The sequence below is a fragment of the Schistocerca nitens genome, chromosome 1, assembly GCF_023898315.1.
Source record: "Schistocerca nitens isolate TAMUIC-IGC-003100 chromosome 1, iqSchNite1.1, whole genome shotgun sequence".
Classification (NCBI taxonomy): domain Eukaryota; kingdom Metazoa; phylum Arthropoda; class Insecta; order Orthoptera; family Acrididae; genus Schistocerca; species Schistocerca nitens.
Genome location: NC_064614.1, coordinates 887848687 through 887868417, shown reverse-complemented (window position 1 = coordinate 887868417; position 19731 = coordinate 887848687). Strand labels below are relative to the sequence as shown.

General features: G+C 41.6%; 1 protein-coding gene across 1 annotated transcript in view; it reads right to left on the bottom strand.

The window, feature by feature from the left end:
- LOC126264017 (kinase D-interacting substrate of 220 kDa) overlaps positions 1–8145 on the bottom strand; it is a 403196-nt gene extending 395051 nt beyond the window's left edge. The window contains exon 1 of the mRNA XM_049960964.1: positions 8044–8145. The gene's annotated coding sequence lies outside the window, so the exon portion shown is untranslated. The remainder of the gene's footprint in view (positions 1–8043) is intronic.
- Between the last annotated feature and the right edge of the window lie 11586 nt (positions 8146–19731).

Below are 19731 nucleotides of genomic sequence, written 5' to 3'. Positions count from 1 at the left end.
CCGGCCGTTGGAAGGCGAAATTTTCGGAATTAGCCGTAAGTTGTGGAAACCCCTACAATTGCAACATATCAAGATAAGAGGTACCCGTCACAGCCTTCTCAGAGAAAAAGATGGACCCTACAGCTTCGTCTGTGACGTTGGGCAGAAAACATTAACTATACAGCTTCGCCAGTGACATTAAGCTGCGCCACGATTTCATCATGATGTTCAATGCCACATTCTCTTACATTACGGAGATTAACCTTTCCAGATAAATGGAAGGTTGCTTCGTCGTAGAATATCAGCTTGGGAGTCGTTATGTTCGCCCTGAAGCGCTTCCTGCATTGTGACGCAAAAGTGAAGACGATGTCCGCAGCTCGTGGTCTTGCGTTAACGTTCTCGCTTCCCGCGCACGGGGTCCCGAGTTCGATTCCCGGGGGTCAGGGATTTTCTCTGTCTCGTGATGACTGGGTGTTGTGTGTCTTTCATCATCATTTCATCATCATTGACGCGCAAGTCGCCGACGTGGCGTCAGCTCAAAAGGACTTGCAATTTCGGCGGCCGAACACACCGCATGGGGTCTCCCTGCCAACAATGCCGTACGATCATTTCATTTCAATGAAGGCGGAGACCATAATCTCCCGGTTGTAATTGATACACGAACTTCAGACGGTTCGGTTTGAGATGTAAGACCGTCGCAGGATACTCCACAGAATTTGCTGCGATATTCAAAGTCCGTGGCTTGCGCAGACCGTTGATGATTTTTTTGGACAGCGTGGGAAATGTTCCCTCCCGCTTTCCACGGCTTCATCTATATGTTCACTTTACATGACGGTTCTTTTCCGCAATTCCTTCTGAATGCACGCTCCACTCTTGCAGCAGATAAACATGTCGCGTATTTCAACACACAAAAGCACTTTTCCTGCTTTGTCGCCATTTTGTCAAGGCAATGTGCTCGTAACGCCAATTTCCGGCCACACTGCAAACTAGATTTTATACCTACATAAAGCGTATCTGTACATGTATTACTTTGGGAAATATAGAACTCTGACAACGATTGATTCATTTATGCTAGCTCTGCTTGTAGTATGTGCCAAACCCTGTACTCTAATCACACGCGTAAATTCAAATCGACTTCTAATCGTGATACGATCATTCGGAATGATGGGCTAGATCAATATTTCACTACCAGAGCCCAGTACGTTGTACTGGACGGCGAGTTTTCCACAGAGTCGAAAGTAACATCTGGTGTGGCCCAAGGAAGCGTACAGAAAGTCTGTTTTCAAAACATGATACGTATACATAATTTATCAGATAGTACCAACAGCACTACAACTCTAATCGCTAACGATTATGTTCAGGAGAGTATCGTCGGACAATTGTGTGGAATTGCACAAAGATTTTGACATGTCCATTTGGTGCAAAGAATGGCAGATTCCCTTAAATCAAGTTAAATATGAGATAATGCCTGTAATAAGAGTAACCCAATGGTAATGCTACCAACGATTTTACCACGAAAGCGAAGTTACTAAACACAGATTTCCGAAATTTCTTCGCCAAAGAATACGAAGTAAATATTTCAAAATTTGAATCAAGAACAGATTAGAAGTAGATATCCTCGGAGTAGCAAAGCAACTCTAATCACGTAATGAAGGCAAGACTTCCGGTCCAGACTGCTTACCAACTAGATTCCTTTCAGAGTATGTTGACATAAAGGCTCCATACTTACCAATCATCGATGATAGACCAGCACCTGATGACTGGAAAGTTGCACAGGTCACACCAACACACAAAAAATGAAGCAGGAGTAATCCGCTGAGTTACATATCCACAGCGCTGACGTCGATTTGCAATACGATTTTGGAACATATACTGTGTCCGAACATTATGAATTACCTCGAAGAAAACTATCTTTTGACACACAGCACGGATTTAGGTAATACTGCTCGTATGCAACGTAACCAGCTCTTTTATTGTCGTGAAGTAATGAGTTTATCGACAGGGGTCCTCAGACTCATTCCGTATTTCTAAATTTTCAGAAGGTTTTTGATACCGTTCCTTACAAGCGACTTACAATCAAATTACATGCCTATCGAATATCGTCTCTGTTATGCGATTGGACTCGTTATCTCCTTTAGAGAAAGTTCACATTACGTAGTAACTGACGGAAAGTCATCGAGTAAAACAGAACTGATATTTGGTGTAGCCCAAGAATGTGTTACAGGCGCTGTAGCGTTCCGAATCTATACAAATGATTTAGGGGACAATCTTAGCAGCGCTCTTAGATTGTTTGGAGATGATACTGTCATTAACTGTCTGGTTAATCCATCACAAGATAAAACCAGTTGCAATATGGTGAAGACGTCTGTCTGGTGCGAAGAGCGACAATTGACCCTAAATAATGAAGTGTGTGAGATACCAACATGAGTACTAAAAGGAAGTCGATAAATTTAGGTTACACGATAAATCGCACGAATCTAAAGGCTATCATTTCAGCTGAAAGCTAAGCACTGCCGTTACGAACACCTTAAACTGAAACGATCACTCAGATAATTTTGTGCGGAAGGCGAACCAGAGAGTGCGCTTTATTGGCAGAAGATGCAACAGGTCTACTGAAGAGACTGTCTACAATACACTCGTCCGTCCTCAGACTACTACTGTGCGGCATGGGATCGCTACCAGATACAACTGACAGAAGACATCGTTAAAATCCAAAGAAGGGCAGCTCGTTTTGTACTACTGAGAAATTGGGGAGAGAGTACCACGTATATGAAATGCGAGTTTGAGGTGACAATTATTAAAAGACGGGCTTTTTTCGTTGCAGCGAGAACTTTTCACAAAATGTCGAGCACCAATTTCCTCCTCCGAATGCGAAAATATTCTGTCTACGCCCATATACATAGGGAGAAATAATGATCATAATGAAATATGACAAATCAGAGCCGTACGCAAATATTTAAGTGTTCCTTTTTCGCGACAGTCGAACGGAAGATGAAGTGAGCGTTGTTCGATGAACCCTCTGCCAGACGCCAGGCACTTGAGTGTAAATTTCAGAATGGTCATGTAGACGTAGATGTATTCGATTACAAGAACACTGATGAAAAAAATGTTCAAATGTGTGTGAAATCTTATGGGACTTAACTGCTAAGGTCATCAGTCCCTAAGCTTACACACTACTTAACCTAAATTATCCTAAGGACAAGGACAAACACACACACCCATGCCCGAAGGAGGGACTCGAACCTCCGCCGGGACCAGCCGCACAGTCCATGATTGCAGCGCCTTAGACAGCTGAACACTGATGAACATCCTGCGTGGAAGTAACACTAAGAAGCAATATGAAAGGCGACGATGACGTAAAATCAGTGTTAGGGAAGGCGAACGGGATTCCTACATTTGTTGGGAGCGTTACTGGAAAGACGTCGTACAGCCTTCAAGGAAAGAGCACGCAAGGCGCTAGAGCGACCTATTCTAGTGCTCCAGCGGTTGGACTCATTATCTGGTAGGCACGGTAACAGAAGTCGAACGTATTCAGAGCCACGTTGGGACAGAGTGTAACAGAAATGCTTAGGAAACTTAAATGGGGACCTTGGAATAAAGACGACGTGGTTTTCGCGGTATGCTCTTGAGTAAATTTAGAAAACATTTATTCGAATAACACTGTGCGACAATTATGCTGCCATTATCGTACTCGCGTAACGATCACGAGAAAAAGATAAGTGCGACTGCTTAGGGGCATGGATGTTAGTCTCCCCCCCCCCCCCCCCCCCCACCAATGTCCCGTCACGCAGTATGCGAATGGCACAGGACAGAAAATCTACAATATCCCGCGCTCTACATAATGACTTGCGGAGTAAACATATATAGATGAGCACTTGCTCATCCTACAGCGAAGAAGAAAGATTAGGGTTCAGCATCGCTTCGACGGCCATGACTAGCGACGCAATAGAAGCCCGGATTGGGGAAAGATCAGCAGGGGACCGGCCATGTCCTTTTCAGAGGGCCCATCCTGGAATTTTCCTTAAGCGATTTAGGGAAACCACGGAAAGCCTAAATGTCTGTGGCCCGTCGGAGATGAACCGCCATCCTGTCGGGTGCGAATCCAGTGCGCTAGCTCCATCGGTTTGCTATTTCCAGTTCAGTTTCGCGTTTTTGGCAACGTTCGTCAGTGCAGCAAAATCGAAAAAGATTCAGTCGGAAATACAACCAACTGTAACCAATAACAATTATTGAGCATTTCGTGTGATTATAGCTTCATCATCAGGTGCGTTTATTTAAATTAATAAGAACTAGACGATTTGTATATACGACTTTTGTGGGCGAGCTGTGGCGCTGTATTTCTGTGGTCACAGGCTGCTTTTGGAGTCGTATTTACACTGCAAGAGAAATATGGAAACGGGTGAAGAACTACTGCTCTGAAACTCGATCGCAGATTATAACTGTGTGCCGGCGCAGAACTCGAAACCAGAGCCTTGTGTTTTGCGGTTAATGCTCTTACCGACCCAGCTATCCAGTCAGGGCCCAAACGGGAAGCTTTACTTTCGCCAGATCCCCTCTCCTACCTTCCAAACTGGACAGAAGATCTCTTGCCTAACAAGTGGGACTAGCACTTCTGGAAGAAAGGTTGTTGTGAAAAAATGGCGGTCGCCCTCAAAGCTTTACACTGCTGTTCCTAAGCCATTTTTTTCACAACATCTTTCTTGTGGAAGTGTTAGTCCCACTTGTTATGCAGGAGAGATCTTCTGTTACTATAAGTCTGGAAGTAGGAGCGAGGCCGTCGCGAAAGTGAACAAACCCGCTTGTAACAGAACATAAAGTGCTGAAATATGTGTGTACAATGGTTCAACAAATAACTGCCATAAAAACGAAATCTTCATGTTAATTAGTCCAAAAGGAGTTTGACCAGTAGTTAAAATCGATTGTGTACATACTACTGCGCGACGGTAGGAGATCTGCTTCACTGTTTGCGAAACATCGCAGGATTGCTGAAGAATACGTAGTGGTAGGAGAAAGATACCCATTATCTCGTGAAAATTTATTTAGTCCGTTTTAAGAACGGCCATTTGGTGAGAAATCCATAAATGTCCAGTGACGACATAGCTTGCCCTTATTTATACTGAACGAAATTCTGCCAAAAGCTCTCACGGAGACCTGTGAGTAGTTCTTCTACCCAAGCTGTATCCAGGAATGGAGCGGAAATAACTCGCAATGCAGGGTACAGTTTAAAAGAAAGTACACTTTGCCAGCACGTTACAGTGATTCGCAGGTTACATATCTAAATCTGTTTCGTCGACATGACGCCAACTAACCCAAAATTAATGCAGGCGTGGGAAGCAGTGAGAAAGTGACCTGATTTATTGGGAAATCTGAAACCAGTGGGAAAGGGCTCATGGGGGAGAAACAAACTCCTATGGCACAAACGGAAAATTACAAGATCAGCAAAAACTATTTAAAAAAGCGAAGAAAGAGCTTTACATTAACTGTCTCTGGTAAATCCCACGAGTTCTCCTCCTAAAATTCCTAAGAATTTCTGTTGTCTAAAAGTCTCGTGTGAAACATTCCAAAAAACTGTTTGCAGAATTTGAATATACTATGTTCTTACGTAAGCAACCGCAGAATCTAAGGCAATGCATAATCATTTCTAGCGTTTGTAGTACCAGCGGGTAATTGTAACGAAACAGCAAGAAAAGGAAAATCGATTCCGTAAGGGATCTAAATTTCTGAACACAGCACACCCAAGACACCCAAGTAATGGAAATGGCAAGCGAATCAGAAGGGGGATACAGCTATGCTGTTGCATGTTTAACACGAGAGAAGGTACTGAAGAATGAGCACGAAATACTTCCCAGTGCCAAGAAAGATGAACCTTTTGTTAAACGATTCGTGATAACATTGTGCTGCGTGTGAGTGACAAAAATTCAAAAGGTGCATTTAGGTTACAGTTACGAAATTTACCGTTGGATGAAGTATCTTTCGACCAGACTGCCACACTTGCGAAGACGCTGACGACATTACAACTCATTTTTCAGTTGCTATGGTGAAGACTTATTATGGTTTCGGTTACGAACTGAAATTGAAGTTCTGTATATTTTTGCGAAGTTTCGTTTTTGACGCAGGATGAACTGCGGCAGCTCCCGTGGAATCACCTTATAGAGAAGAAGCGCTTCACAAGAACTGCAAATAATGATCTGTTCATGGTACGATACTCATATCTCTGGAAATAAGTAAGTGAAAAAATAATCAGGACTAGAAGATAGTGTTCGGAAATTGCTCTGGGTCGCAGAAGAGACCAACATCTGCTTCCTGGCCATCACCTAGCGGTCAGCTTTCCGTACAGTATTCGCTTCCAGACTCCGCCAGCAATGCGTCAAGTATCTCAGTAGCCTAAGCGACGTGTTACTGCCGCTGGATATTAGCCGCACAGCAATTTTTGAAATTTGTAACAGGTAGACGGCCAGTTGTTGCTGCTGGGTGTAACCTGTTGGTCGCTACAGTATCTGCTGATGCTGATGTCACGAACGGGCGACGTACATGTTTTTCTACTTAGATCTGTTCTTGTTTCCGTCACGTAAAAACTTTTTCGATGAGAAAACCTAGCGCTGGAGTTAATTACATTAGCCCAATTCCCAGCTGCGAATCATAAATGACATGAATGCTGTCGCAGAGCGTACAGGAAATCGAAGCAGCCACGTTTGTATTAAACGTATCTCTAGTATCTTACATATAATCATTCCTAAAAGCCGTAACTGTGGTTACGTTCAACTGTTGAGGGTACAAATCACTCTGTGATATGTCATGAATCTGTTAACTCATGAATTGTTTCGAAGTCTTAACTCCATCTTCAGGAGAAATATCTTTGAGAACAGTCCATCAGTATAGCTCTCAAACTCTCACGAACGCAACGTCGTTTGAGTTTACACCGACGCCATACTTTCAGACAATAATGTAAATGGGCGAGGGGTGGGGGGCGACTACCCTCTAAGATAAAAGTACATTGAAATCAGCACACAACTGCTAAATTTGTAACAGCGTTGCTTTGGTGGGAGTTGGTCAGCCAAAACCAAGAAGGAAGTAGTGTCCAATAAGGCTTTGAGAAAGTATCCGCGTGGTGCAAAAATCGGCAGTTAGCTCTCAATGGACAATGAGATGTAAAACTGTTTACCCCCACGAATCGTAAAAGAACGCGTAGCAACCTCTAATTAATTTAAACAAGAATCGTTATCTTTTAGTCAGACCAGACACCTTGCTCTACCACAGCGTAAGAAAATGAAATGGTGCAAATACAAAGGCTTAGTTAGATGTGACGTAAATAGAAGGATTCGGCTCAGTTGTAGAATACATAGGGAGAGATCAGCAAAAATGGCACAGCCTGTACTGGAATACTGTTCAAGTATGTGGAATTCGTGTACTACGTTAAGAGGAGTGTTCACTGAGTGATATATAAAGAAGAGCAGCTCGAACTGACGCAAGTTTGTATACTTAGCGACATACTGTAACGGAAGATTGCTCTCGTGAAAAATATATTTCGCGAAACTTGTTTTTCAAACCAAAGAATTGGCTTTCTGGACAGAAACTACGAATGAACTCTAGTTTCCTATGCATTATTCCTGTAGAGACTGCGAGGATAAAGTTCAGACCAATGATAGCCTGCTCGTAAGCACGTTTACAGTAATTCTTGCTCCCCAATCTCGACTCGTGGAAGGAACGGGAGGAAACTGTAAAATATGGTACAATAAAACGTACACTGTGCCTAACACGTAATAGTGACCTTCAGAGCTTAGATATAGGCGAGCCGGCAGTGGCGGTACAGAGCACGCAATTCAGTGGTAGCGGTGAGTGGTGAAGCTATGGGAACTGAGCACTGGGGGAAACCCTTGTGAATCGCAAATAACCTTGAGCCGTGGAACAAAAAAATGTTGCGGCAGGGGAGAGAGAGAGAGAGAGAGAGAGAGAGAGAGAGAGAGAGAGAAAGACTGACTTTGGAAGGCGGTAAGAGGTAGGCAGCGGGAGTGGAAGCGAGCGGTGGCGTCGGCGCGAGGCGCTGGCGGCCAGCCGGCACGGTACCTGTTGGAAGGATCAGCTGTAGCAGCGGCGGCCGCAGCAGCAGCAGCAGCGTCGGCGCCGTCTGTGGCTGCGGGCCGTGGGCCATCCTGGCGCGCCACTGCCAGCCTTTGTTCTGGCCGAGCTGCACCGAGCCGCGCCGCGCCGCTGGCACAACCCCTCCCCCTATCTTCCTACCCGCCCCCTCCCCCCTCTCCACCCCGCGCCGTCCATCGGTGTGTGTCTCCTCCTCCGCCCCGACGCCCCCGCATCGTCGGGCGCGCTCCGGGCAGTGCTGCCAACGTGGCAGAGCGACAGGCTGGCCCGCCTGGCAACCGCGCCGAGCATCGATCCGGCGCACCGAGGCTGGAGCGGGGCACAAAGGTGCTAGCCGGTCTCCCGCCCCCACCTTCCGCCCGCCCCTTCAAACTCCCCCTGCTCCCTCCCCCCTCCCCGCCCTTACCCCTCGCGCCCGCGCTTCGGCACCGAGCTCGCACGCGCCAATCCCGTCCTCCCACTACCGATCGCTGTGCCCGTGCCGACGCCGTACAAAGGTCAGCGGTGTCAAATGCGGAGGGGGATGAAACCACCCGGGCCAAGAAGCACAAAAAGTATAAAATGTGGTGGGAGGAGGGAGCCAGTCTTGCTTCCGTCACAACACAACAGTGTTAATAAACTCCTCGCCAATTTTCGTTCAGCATTAAGTCGGAGGCCGGTGACTACACGGCGACGACGTCCTCTGCTGGTGCGCTTGCAATATGCCACTCCGCAAAAACCTATCTACTGCCCGTACTTGATTAAACAGCTTTTAACAGTGGCTTATCCTTTTTAGTGGTTGTTCAGCTCTGTGGCTGTGAATTATATTATTTTAAGAAGTGCAGCAACCAACGCTTTTTTTATGTTTTTTTTTATTCATGCCAGTATGCGTTTCGGACTTTCACCTATCTTCACTTGGAGTAGCACACATACAACCTTCAGTTTTACATCGCGATAAGAACAGCAATTCGGGTGTTGCAATTGTCCTGCGCGCAAATTAATGGTTCTATTTAACCATACCTCATAGGTAGTGTATTACAATATGTTACTGGTTAGATGTATTTACTTTCTACTCTGCTTGTTGTTATTACGAGGCCGGCCGGAGTGGTCGAGCGGTTCTAGGCGCTACAATGTGGAACCGCGCGACAGCTACGGTCGCAGGTTCGAATCCTGCCTCGGGCATGGATGTGTGTGATGTCCTTAGGTTAGTTAGGTTTAAGTAGTTCTAAGTTCTAGGGGACTAATGACCTCAGATGTTAAGTCCCATAGTGCTTAGAGCCATTTGAACCATTTTTGTTATTTCGATTTCCGCCTTCATAATCGTGGCACACAAACACACTTTTTCCACTTGCATTTTCCACAAAAATTGTGCAGAATCCACCATGTAGCCGACTGATTTCTTTGTTTACACCGGAGAATTGTCAAAGTTATATTTTACCAAGGTTCTGGTAGCACCATTTCTAATTTAAGCTTCTGTACGACTAAAAACTGTGATTGCTAAGCATGAATGTTTTCTCCATCATTTTCATTGCAGCTCCTTGTATTGGCCGTGTGTGCAGTTAAAATTGTTGAATGCGAGGTCCGCCAGTTTGGGTACTGAGAAAAACGGTGTTTTGCATAACTGGCGGACCTCACATCCACCAGTGAATGTTTTTTGAATGTTTATTTATTAAGTGCGGTAGATTCTGGTTATTTAAACTTCGTTGCGATGTCACTCTGGATCGGAAGAGATTCTCTCTGATTTCTTTTAGGTTAGAGGGTCTCGGAGAAACACATAAACAGCTTCAGCCTCAGAGGGTGCTGGTCGAGCACAGGAAGAATGTAGAGCCAGGAACCATCGATATAACAATTGTAAATTGTCGTAGCTGTTTTGAAGGAGTACTAGAGCTCCAAGCGCTTATAGAAATCACATGTTCAAATCGTTATAGGCACTGAAAGGTGGCTAAAGCCGGAGATAAGTTCAGCCGAAATTTTTGCGAAGCACTTAGCAGTGTACCGGAAAGGATAGGCTGAACACAGTTAGCGATGGTGTGTTTGTTGCTATTAGTAGTGAAAGTGAAGTAGATAATTTTTGTGTGTTAGTATGAGTAGACGTCATTCTTGGCAACGGGAATAAAATAATAATTGGATCCTTTTACCAACCTTCCAGCTCGATGAAACAAAAAGAAAGAAAACTTGAGTTTAATTTCGAAAACGTACCCGACTCATACAATTACAGTTGGTTCAAAAATGGTTCAAATGGCTCTGAGCACTATGGGACTTAACATCTGTGGTCATCAGTGCCCTAGAACTTAGAACTACTTAAACCTAACTAACCTAAGGACATCACACACATCCATGCCCGAAGCAGGATTAGAACCTGCGACCGTAGCAGTCGCGCGGTTCCGGACTGAGCGCCTAGAACCGCTAGACCACCACGGCCGGCTATTACAGTTGGTGGAAACTTTAATTTACACTAGATATTTTTGTGAAAATACATGTTTAAATCCGGAAGTAGGCATATAGCATCATCCGAAATTGTGCTAAGTGCATTCTCTGAAAACTTTTTCGAGCAGTTAGTTCATGAGCTCGTGCGAATAGCAATCGGTTGTGAAAACACACTTGACCTCTTAGCAACAAATAATCCTGAGTTAATAACGAGCATCAAAGAGGATATGGGGATTAGTGAACACAGGGTTATCGTAGCGAGTTTGAATATTGTAACCCCAAATCCTCCAAAAATAAACGAAAAATATATCTATTCAAAAAAGCAGATAAAAATTTACTTGCTGCCTTCATGAGAGACTATCTCCGCTCCTTCCAAATTAACAGTGTAAGTGTAGACCAGATGTGACTTGAATTCAAAAAATCAGTACTGACAGCAATTGAGAGAATTATAGCAAATAAATTAAAAAAAAGACGCAGCTAATTCCCCTTGGTACGCAAAACAGGTGAGAACACTGTTGCAGAAACAACGGAAAAAACATGCCAAATTTAAACAAACGCAAAATCTCCGAAATTGGCGGTCTTTTACAGAAACTCGAAATTTAGCGCGGACTTCAATGATAGAAACTTATAACAGTTTCCTCAACGAAACTTCGACTCGAAACCTGGTACAAAATCCAAAGAAATTCTGGTCTGTGTAGAGTACGGTAGTGACAAGACACAATCAAAGCCTTCTCTACGCGATAGCGACGGAAATAGTAGCGAGGGAAGTGCTGCTAAGGCAGAGTTACTAAGCCCAGCCTTCCGGAATTCTTTCACCAAAGGAAACGAAGTAAATATTCCAGAACTCGAATCAAGAACAGCTACCACCATGAGTAACTTAGAAGTACATGTTTTCGGTGTAGTGAAGCAACTTAAATCACTTAATAAAAGCAAGTCTTCCGGTCCAGAGTGTATACCAATTAGGTTACTTCAGAGTACGCTGGTGCATTAGCTCCATACTTAACAATCATATACAACCGTTCGCTCGGCGAAAGATCCGTACCTAAAGACTGGGAAGCTGCACAGGTCACACCAGTATTCAAGAAAGGAAATAGGAGTAATCCACTTAATTACGGGCCCATATCATTAACGTCGATATGCAACAGGATTTTGGAACATATATTGTGTTCGAACATTATGAATTACCTCGAAGAAAACGGTCTGTTGACATACAGTCAACATGGGTTTAGAAAACATGGTTCTCGTGAAACACAACTAGCCCTTTATTCACACGAAGTACTGAGTGCTATTGACAAGAGATTTCAAATTGATTCCTTATTTCTAGATTTCCGAAAGGCTTCCGACACTGTACCATACAGGCGGCTTGTATTGGAACTGCTTGCTTGTGGATTACCGTCTCAATGACATGACTGGATTTGTGGTTTCCTGTCAGACAGGTCACAGTTCGTGACAACTGTCGGAAAGCCACAGAGTAAAACAGAAGAGATTTCTGGCGTTCCCCAAGGTAGTGTTACAAGCCCTCTGCTGTTTGTTATCTATATAAATAATTTAGGAGACAATCTGAGCAGCCGTCTTAGGTTGTTTGCAGATGATGATGTGGTTTATCGCCTAGTAAAGTCATCAGAGGATCAAAACAAACTGCAAAACGATTTAGAAAAGATATCCGTATGGTACTAAAACTGGCAATTGACCCTAAATAATGAAAAGTGTGAGGTCAGCCACATGAGTGCTAAAAGGAATCCGTTAAACTTCGGTTACACTGTAAACCAATCAAATCTATAGTGTGTAAATTCAACTAAATACCTAGGAATTACAGTTACCAACAACTTAAATTGGAACTACACATAGAAAATGTTGTGGCTAAGGCAAATCAAAGACTGCGTTTTAGTTCCAGAACACTTCGAAAATACAACAGATCTACTAAAAAGACTGCCTGCACTACGCTTGTCCTTCTGTTTTGGAGTACTGCTGCACGGTCTGGGACCATCACCAGACAGGATTAACGGAGTACATCGAGACAGTTCAACGAAAAGCAGCACGTTTTGCATTATCGAGAAATAGAGGAGCATCACGGACTTGATCAGGATTTGGGGTGGACATCAGTAAAACAAAGGCGTGTTTCGTTGTGGCGGCTGAGTGTTCTGACGAAATTTCAATCACCAACTTTCTCCTCCGAATGAGAAAATATCTTGTTGACACCGACCTACACAGAAGAAACGACCATCATAATAAAATAAGGGAAATCAGAGCTCGCACGGAAAGGTATAGGCGTTCGTTTTTCCCGCGCGCTGTTCGAGATTGTAATAATAGAGAATTATTGTGAAGGTGGTTCGATGAACCCTCTGCCTGGAACTTAAGTGGTATTTGCAGAGTACCCATTCAGATATAGATGTAGCTTCTTATAATATAATATAGTGCATTTCATGTAAAAGAAATAATACTACATATTTTATTCACAGCTGGTTTAACATTTAACACAGCAGAGAAGGAACAACTGTTTTACTTGATGTAGAAGTACTACGTGTATTATCTGGGCTTATACTAGATTACGTTTTTACACGACTGTTTTTAAATGTGTGGCTGTACGAATAAGTAAATTACGGAAAGTACTTAGAAAAAACATTTCTTTTGCGTAATTCTGTTTTTTAACGTTGTGGCTTTGTGGCCTGGCTCGCAGTAACTCCACAATTTGCCCAGACATGCCCTGCAACACGTCAGCAAGCCGTATTTTAGGAACGAAGCAATGTTAAGCTAAAGATTAGTATTACATTGTTATTACACAAATAAAAAACTGTAAATTAATATTTTAAGTACCCCAACTGACAGGTTGACGACAAAATTTGTAAGGAAAAGAAAATATAGAATCATGAACTTCAGTTTCTAGTACATTGATTTCCAAGGTACTTTTGGGCTAGCAATAACATTTGTTTGCCCATTTCAACATTTCCATTGCACATTATTGTTCTTCATCAATAGTAAATCGTTGTCTTTTTTGGTTTTTTATTTATTTACAGTCAATTATCAAAAAAGTTGTCGTCAGACTATCGACTTCTGACTGTAATGAGCATTTTCAGATGACAGAGAAGAACAACCAAATACTACAGCTGAACTTGTTAGTGAAACGGTGATAATTTCATATCTACAGAAAACATGAGTTTAAAAGGTTGATGAAGGATACCTGGTCAAAGCAGAAGACTCCTTTGCTATCTTAAAATGATTAACTCAAAGCGGCATAGTCAAAAGATATAAACAACGTTAGCTTGGCGAAACTGAACAGGTATAACAATACCGTGCAGGAAACATCGAAGAAGCAGTGACGGAAATATGAGAGAGTTTCAAGAGTGGGATTAAAATTCAAGGCGAAAGAATATGAATAATCAGTTTTGCTGGCGACATTGGTAGCCTCAATGAAAGTGAGGAAGAATTGCAGGACATATTGAATGGAATGAACGGTTTAATAAGTACAGAATATGGATTGAGTTTAAAGAAACACAAAAGTAATAAGGAGTAGCAGAAATGAGAAGAGTGACAAGCCTAACACAAAATTGGGGAACTCGAAGTTGTAAGGTGTCAGGCAAATCCAACACCTTCCATGAAAACCCTGACATGATAAGCAAATCCAGTAGTATGTCACATAGCTCCGAATAAATCGTGACATTAAATTAACCAAAGTAATACGAGTAACGAGTGAGCAAATGGAATACCACGGACTAACACAAGAATGCCTAAATGCATGTCATACCTTCCCACCGTGAGACAGACGCAGTTCCGAGGGGAGAAATGAGAACAGAAGCCGAGAGCAGAACCGTGTTAAGCTAGAAGGCCCTACGATAAGGGACGGACACCCACGTCGCCAGCTAACCGCCAGACCACCCCCCAGCCCATGTTAAAAGCTAGAGCCCTCCAGAAGAACAATATAGATCTTACAATAACATTAAAAGAGCCACACCAGCCGCAAGTTTTAGCGTGAGACTTTTTCGCGTTTCTGTTACGTTGCAAACGTTAAAAACATTGCCGCCCCCCCCCCCCCGAATAATAACCGCCAGGACCACCCCCAGTCCATGTTAAAAGCTAGACCCCTCCAGAAGAACAGTATAGTAAATGTAAATAAATTATACACAACTGCAACCAGTCACTTTTTTCATTAATAATGCTTTATTACATTAACCGGTTTTCGAACCCTTTCAGGTTCATCTTCAGATGATTTCGGCAGAATCCGGGAAGTTACATCATTATTGGTAGTAGCATAATGCTGGGTGCTGGTTTGCGACGGTATATGCGGCTTTTTTCGTATCTGTCTGCCTCCATTTTGATGTCCAGATCACTTTCACACGAACTATATTAGTTCACACTTTAACAGTGACACTTTACCAGCATCCAGCATGCGCTTTACAACTGTTGGTTATAACAAAGATCTTGACAGAGAGTATAGATCTTACGGTAACACTAAAAGGGCCACACCAGCTGCAAGTTTTAGCGTGAGACTTTTTCGCGTCTCTGTTACGTTGCAAACTTTAAAAACATTGCCCCACCACGAAAAGTATAACGTTTCTCATTGGATAGACAGAGTTTTTGTAGGCGGAGCTTAAGGTTAACATTGAGACCCTGATTGGTCAGTTGAAAACACAGCCAGATAGCTTTTTTTTAAACCAACTTCGGTAAATTGTAGTAACGAGAAGTTAGGAGAGAGTTGCTTCAGAGACGACGAGCTGTATGGAGCTGTGCCGGCCGCCGCCCCCTGACGAACACCGACAAGGTAATGAACGCACGCGATGCCGCATTTTTTAGCGCATAAGGCTTCACTCAGAACTGCAGAAGTCTCATCTGTTACATCCTCTTTTTTTACATAATACTAGTGTCGATCGTCAATTGAAGCTCATGGTATTCACATTTGCTACGTAAGTTAAAATCTGAAACGCGATGATTTTTCTGTTATATAATTATTGAGAAGCCACATCAGCCACTGTAATTTACGACAAGTTAGATAAGCAATTAAAGATAATTGAGGGTCACTGTAGACCATTTTGATAGTTTTCTCTTTTGTGAAATTTAATTTAAACCTAGATTATAGATGTGATATGGCATAGTCATCCTTCGATCCATTGGAGAACTTGGAAACCCACTCAGGGAATATTCGTTCACATTTTTGTTGAACGGAGTTGGTTTTTACCATTCTGTATTAAAACATTTCCTTTTATCAATTGTGCAATTTATAAACAATGTTTTGTGAGTAGAATAAAATTTCCAATGGTAAACTTAACTGATTTTTGGACGTTATTTTACCAGCTAACTAAAAAGAGGAAAGCCTTGGACCCTTTCCACTAAATTTAGTTAGTATTAAGATTCTTTTACAGGGAGTGCAGTGGAGCTGAAGCTGAAATCATTAAGTATTTGGTTATATCATCGCTAGTCTCACTGAACTCTTATGAACTCTACATGACATGTGTGGTCTGGCGTCTCCTTACCAGCAACAGGTCCCAGGTTCAAACTAGTCAATTCCCTAAAAAACACGCTCAGAGCGTCGTTGCGCGAAAGTGGTAGGGAGACACGACATAGAACAACAGACGCCACGCAGAATGTTAGAAAGTAGTACACAATGTTCAGGAATTCCACTTCTTTTGAAGCAAAAAACACATGCCGAAGCAATGAGGACAAAAGAGAAATAGACTACGACAGGCAAATATGGCATTTCCGGCCAAAACAAGACTATTAGTTTCAATAATAATAATAATAATAATAATAATAATACGAGAAGCAACACAACTGGAAACAGATCACAAGTATACACAACATTTATTACCAGATACCCAGAATTACAATTTTTAACAGAACAACAACTAGCTGATCCGATCCGTGTAATAATCAAAAATAGTAGGATACCCCAGTCAGAATTAAAAAACATCAAACAACAAGTACAACAAATACTGGAACAAAATAATGTGCACTCAGAAGAAGAAGAAGAAAATATAGTAATGGACTCAAACATCCCAGAGCAAACAAACAAAGAACAACACGCATCAATTAAACAATAAGAGGAAAACGAAATCTTAAGACAGCCACCAGAACAAGCACAAATAGAACATGAAGTGACACACATGTTAGATATAGAAGAAAATTTTCAGCTGACATATATAGAATACAAAGACACAAATACAGACATTAGACCATTCTTGCATAGACCGCCAAATAACCCACAAGTCGAAACAACAATAACAAGTATCAACACAATCATACACAACAAAATAAATGAAAACACAACTATGGAAGAGTTACAACTACTGGTTTATATAGGAGCACTCACTACACTAAATATACACACTAGGCAGAGATCAGAACCAACCAACACACAGAAGAAACCCACAAAACCAGCGTGGCAACACAGGTTACAGATCAGAATAGAAAAACTGAGAAAAGACATCAGACAGCTAACACAATTTATAAGAAATGAAATATCAGACAAAAAACGAAAAAGGTTAGGTAAAATCTCACAACAAGAAGCGATAGAGCAATTAGATGAAAAGAAGCAGAAATTACAAGCATTGGCCAAACAACTTAGATGATACAAAACAAGTGAAAACAGAAGGAAACAAAACCAAACATTCAACACAAACCAAAAGAAATTTTACCAGACAATAGATAACACACATATGAAAATAGACAATCCACCAAATGTAACAGACATGGAACACTTCTGGAGCAACATATGGTCAAACCCGGTACAACATAACAGGCATGCACGGTGGATACAAGCAGAAACAGACACATACAAGATGATACCACAAATGCCTGAAGTGATAATTTTGCAACATGAAGTCACCCCAGCAATTAATTCTACTCACAATTGGAAAGCCCCTGGAAAAGATAAAATAGCAAATTTCTGGCTAAAGAAGTTCACCTCAACACATTCGCATCTAACTAAATCATTTAACAGTTACATTGCAGACCCATACACATTCCCTGATACGCATGGAATAACTTGTCTGAAACCTAAAGATCAAGCAGACACAGCAAACCCAGCTAAATATCGCCCCATAACATGCCTACCAACAATATACAAAATATTAACTTCAGTCATTACACAGAAATTAATGACACATACAACACAGAACAAAATTATAAATGAAGAACAAAAGGGCTGTTGCAAAGGAGCACGAGAATGTAAAGAGCAACTGATAATAGATGCAGAGGTGACATCTCAAGCTAAAACTAAACGAAGGTCGCTACACTACGCATACATTGATTACCAAAAAGCTTTTGATAGTGTACCCCACTCATGGTTACTACAAATATTGGAAATATACAAAGTAGATCCTAAATTGATACAGTTCCTAAACATAGTAATGAAAAATTGGAAAAGCACACTTAATATCCAAACAAATTCAAATATCATCACATCACAGCCAATACAGATTAAGTGTGGAATATACCAAGGAGACTCATTAAGTCCTTTGTGGGTCTGCCTTGCTCTGAACCCACTATCCAACATGCTAAATAATACAAATTATGGATACAATATTACTGGAACATACCCACACAAAATCACACATTTGCCATACATGGATGATCTAAAACTACTGGCAGCAACAAATCAACAACTCAACCAATTACTAAAGATGACAGAAGTATTCAGCAATGATATAAATATGGCTTTTGTAACAGACAAATGTAAGAAAAATGGAATTGTCAAGGGAAAACACACTAAACAAGAAGATTACATATTGGATAACCACAGCGACTGCATAGAAGCGATGGAAAAAACAGATGCCTATAAATATCTAGGATACAGACAAAAAATAGGAATAGATAATACAAATACTAAAGAAGAACTAAAAGAAAAATATAGACAAAGACTAACAAAAATACTGAAAACAGAATTGACAGCAAGAAACAAGACAAAAGCTATAAATACTTATGCTATACCAATACTGACCTACTCATTTGGAGTAGTGAAATTGAGTAACACAGACCCAGAAGCACTCAATACACTTACACGATCACAATGCCACAAATATAGAATACATCACATACATTCAGCAACAGAAAGATTCACATTAAGCAGAAAGGAAGGAGGAAGGGGATTTATCGACATAAAAAACCTACATTAAGAACAGGTACACAGTTTAAGAAAATTCTTTATAGAACGAGCAGAAACTAGCAAAATACACAAAGCAATCACTCATATAAATACATCAGCTACACCACTGCAGTTTCATGACCGCTTCTACAACCCTTTAGATCACATAACATCAACAGATACGAAGAAAGTAAATTGGAAAAAGAAAACACTACATGGCAAGCACCCGTATCATCTAACACAGCCACACATCGATCAAGTCATATCCAACACATGGCTAAGAAAAGGCAATATATACAGTGAGACGGAAGGATTCATGATTGCAATACAGGATCAAACAATAAACGCCAGCTATTACAGCAAGCATATTGTTAAAGATCCCAATACCACAACAGATAAATGCAGACTTTGCAAACAACAAATAGAAACAGTAGATCACATCACAAGCGGATGTACAATACTAGCAAATACAGAATACCCCAGAAGATATGACAATGTAGCAAAAATAATACATCAACAACTTGCTATACAACATAAACTAATAAAACAACACGTTCCCACGTACAAGTATGCACCACAAAATGTACTGGAGAATGATGAATACAAATTATACTGGAACAGAACCATTATAACAGATAAAACAACACCACATAACAAACCTGACATCATACTCACCAATAAAAAGAAGAAATTAACACAACTAATCGAAATATCCATACCCAATACAACAAATATACTAAAGAAAACAGGAGAAAAAATTGAAAAATACATACAACTGGCTGAAGATGTCAAGGACATGTGGCATCAGGATAAAGTTGACATTATACCAATTATATTATCAACTACAGGAGTCATACCACACAATATCCACCAGTACATCAACGCAATACAGCTACATCCAAACGTATATATACAACTATAGAAATCTGTACGTGTTCAATTACCCGAAAGTTCCTAAATGCAATGTAACATATACCGTACAGTTAAAAGGAAGTCACGCTTGATCAAGGTCCGCGTCACTTCCCATTTTTGACCAGACATAACTTCTGAGAAAAAATAAATAATACTAATAATCTTAGAATCTATTGTTTTAGGTCACTGTTGCACAGCAGTGAACCGTGGGCGGTGGGAAAACCGGAACAGAAGAGAATCGAAGCATTTAAGATAAGATGCTA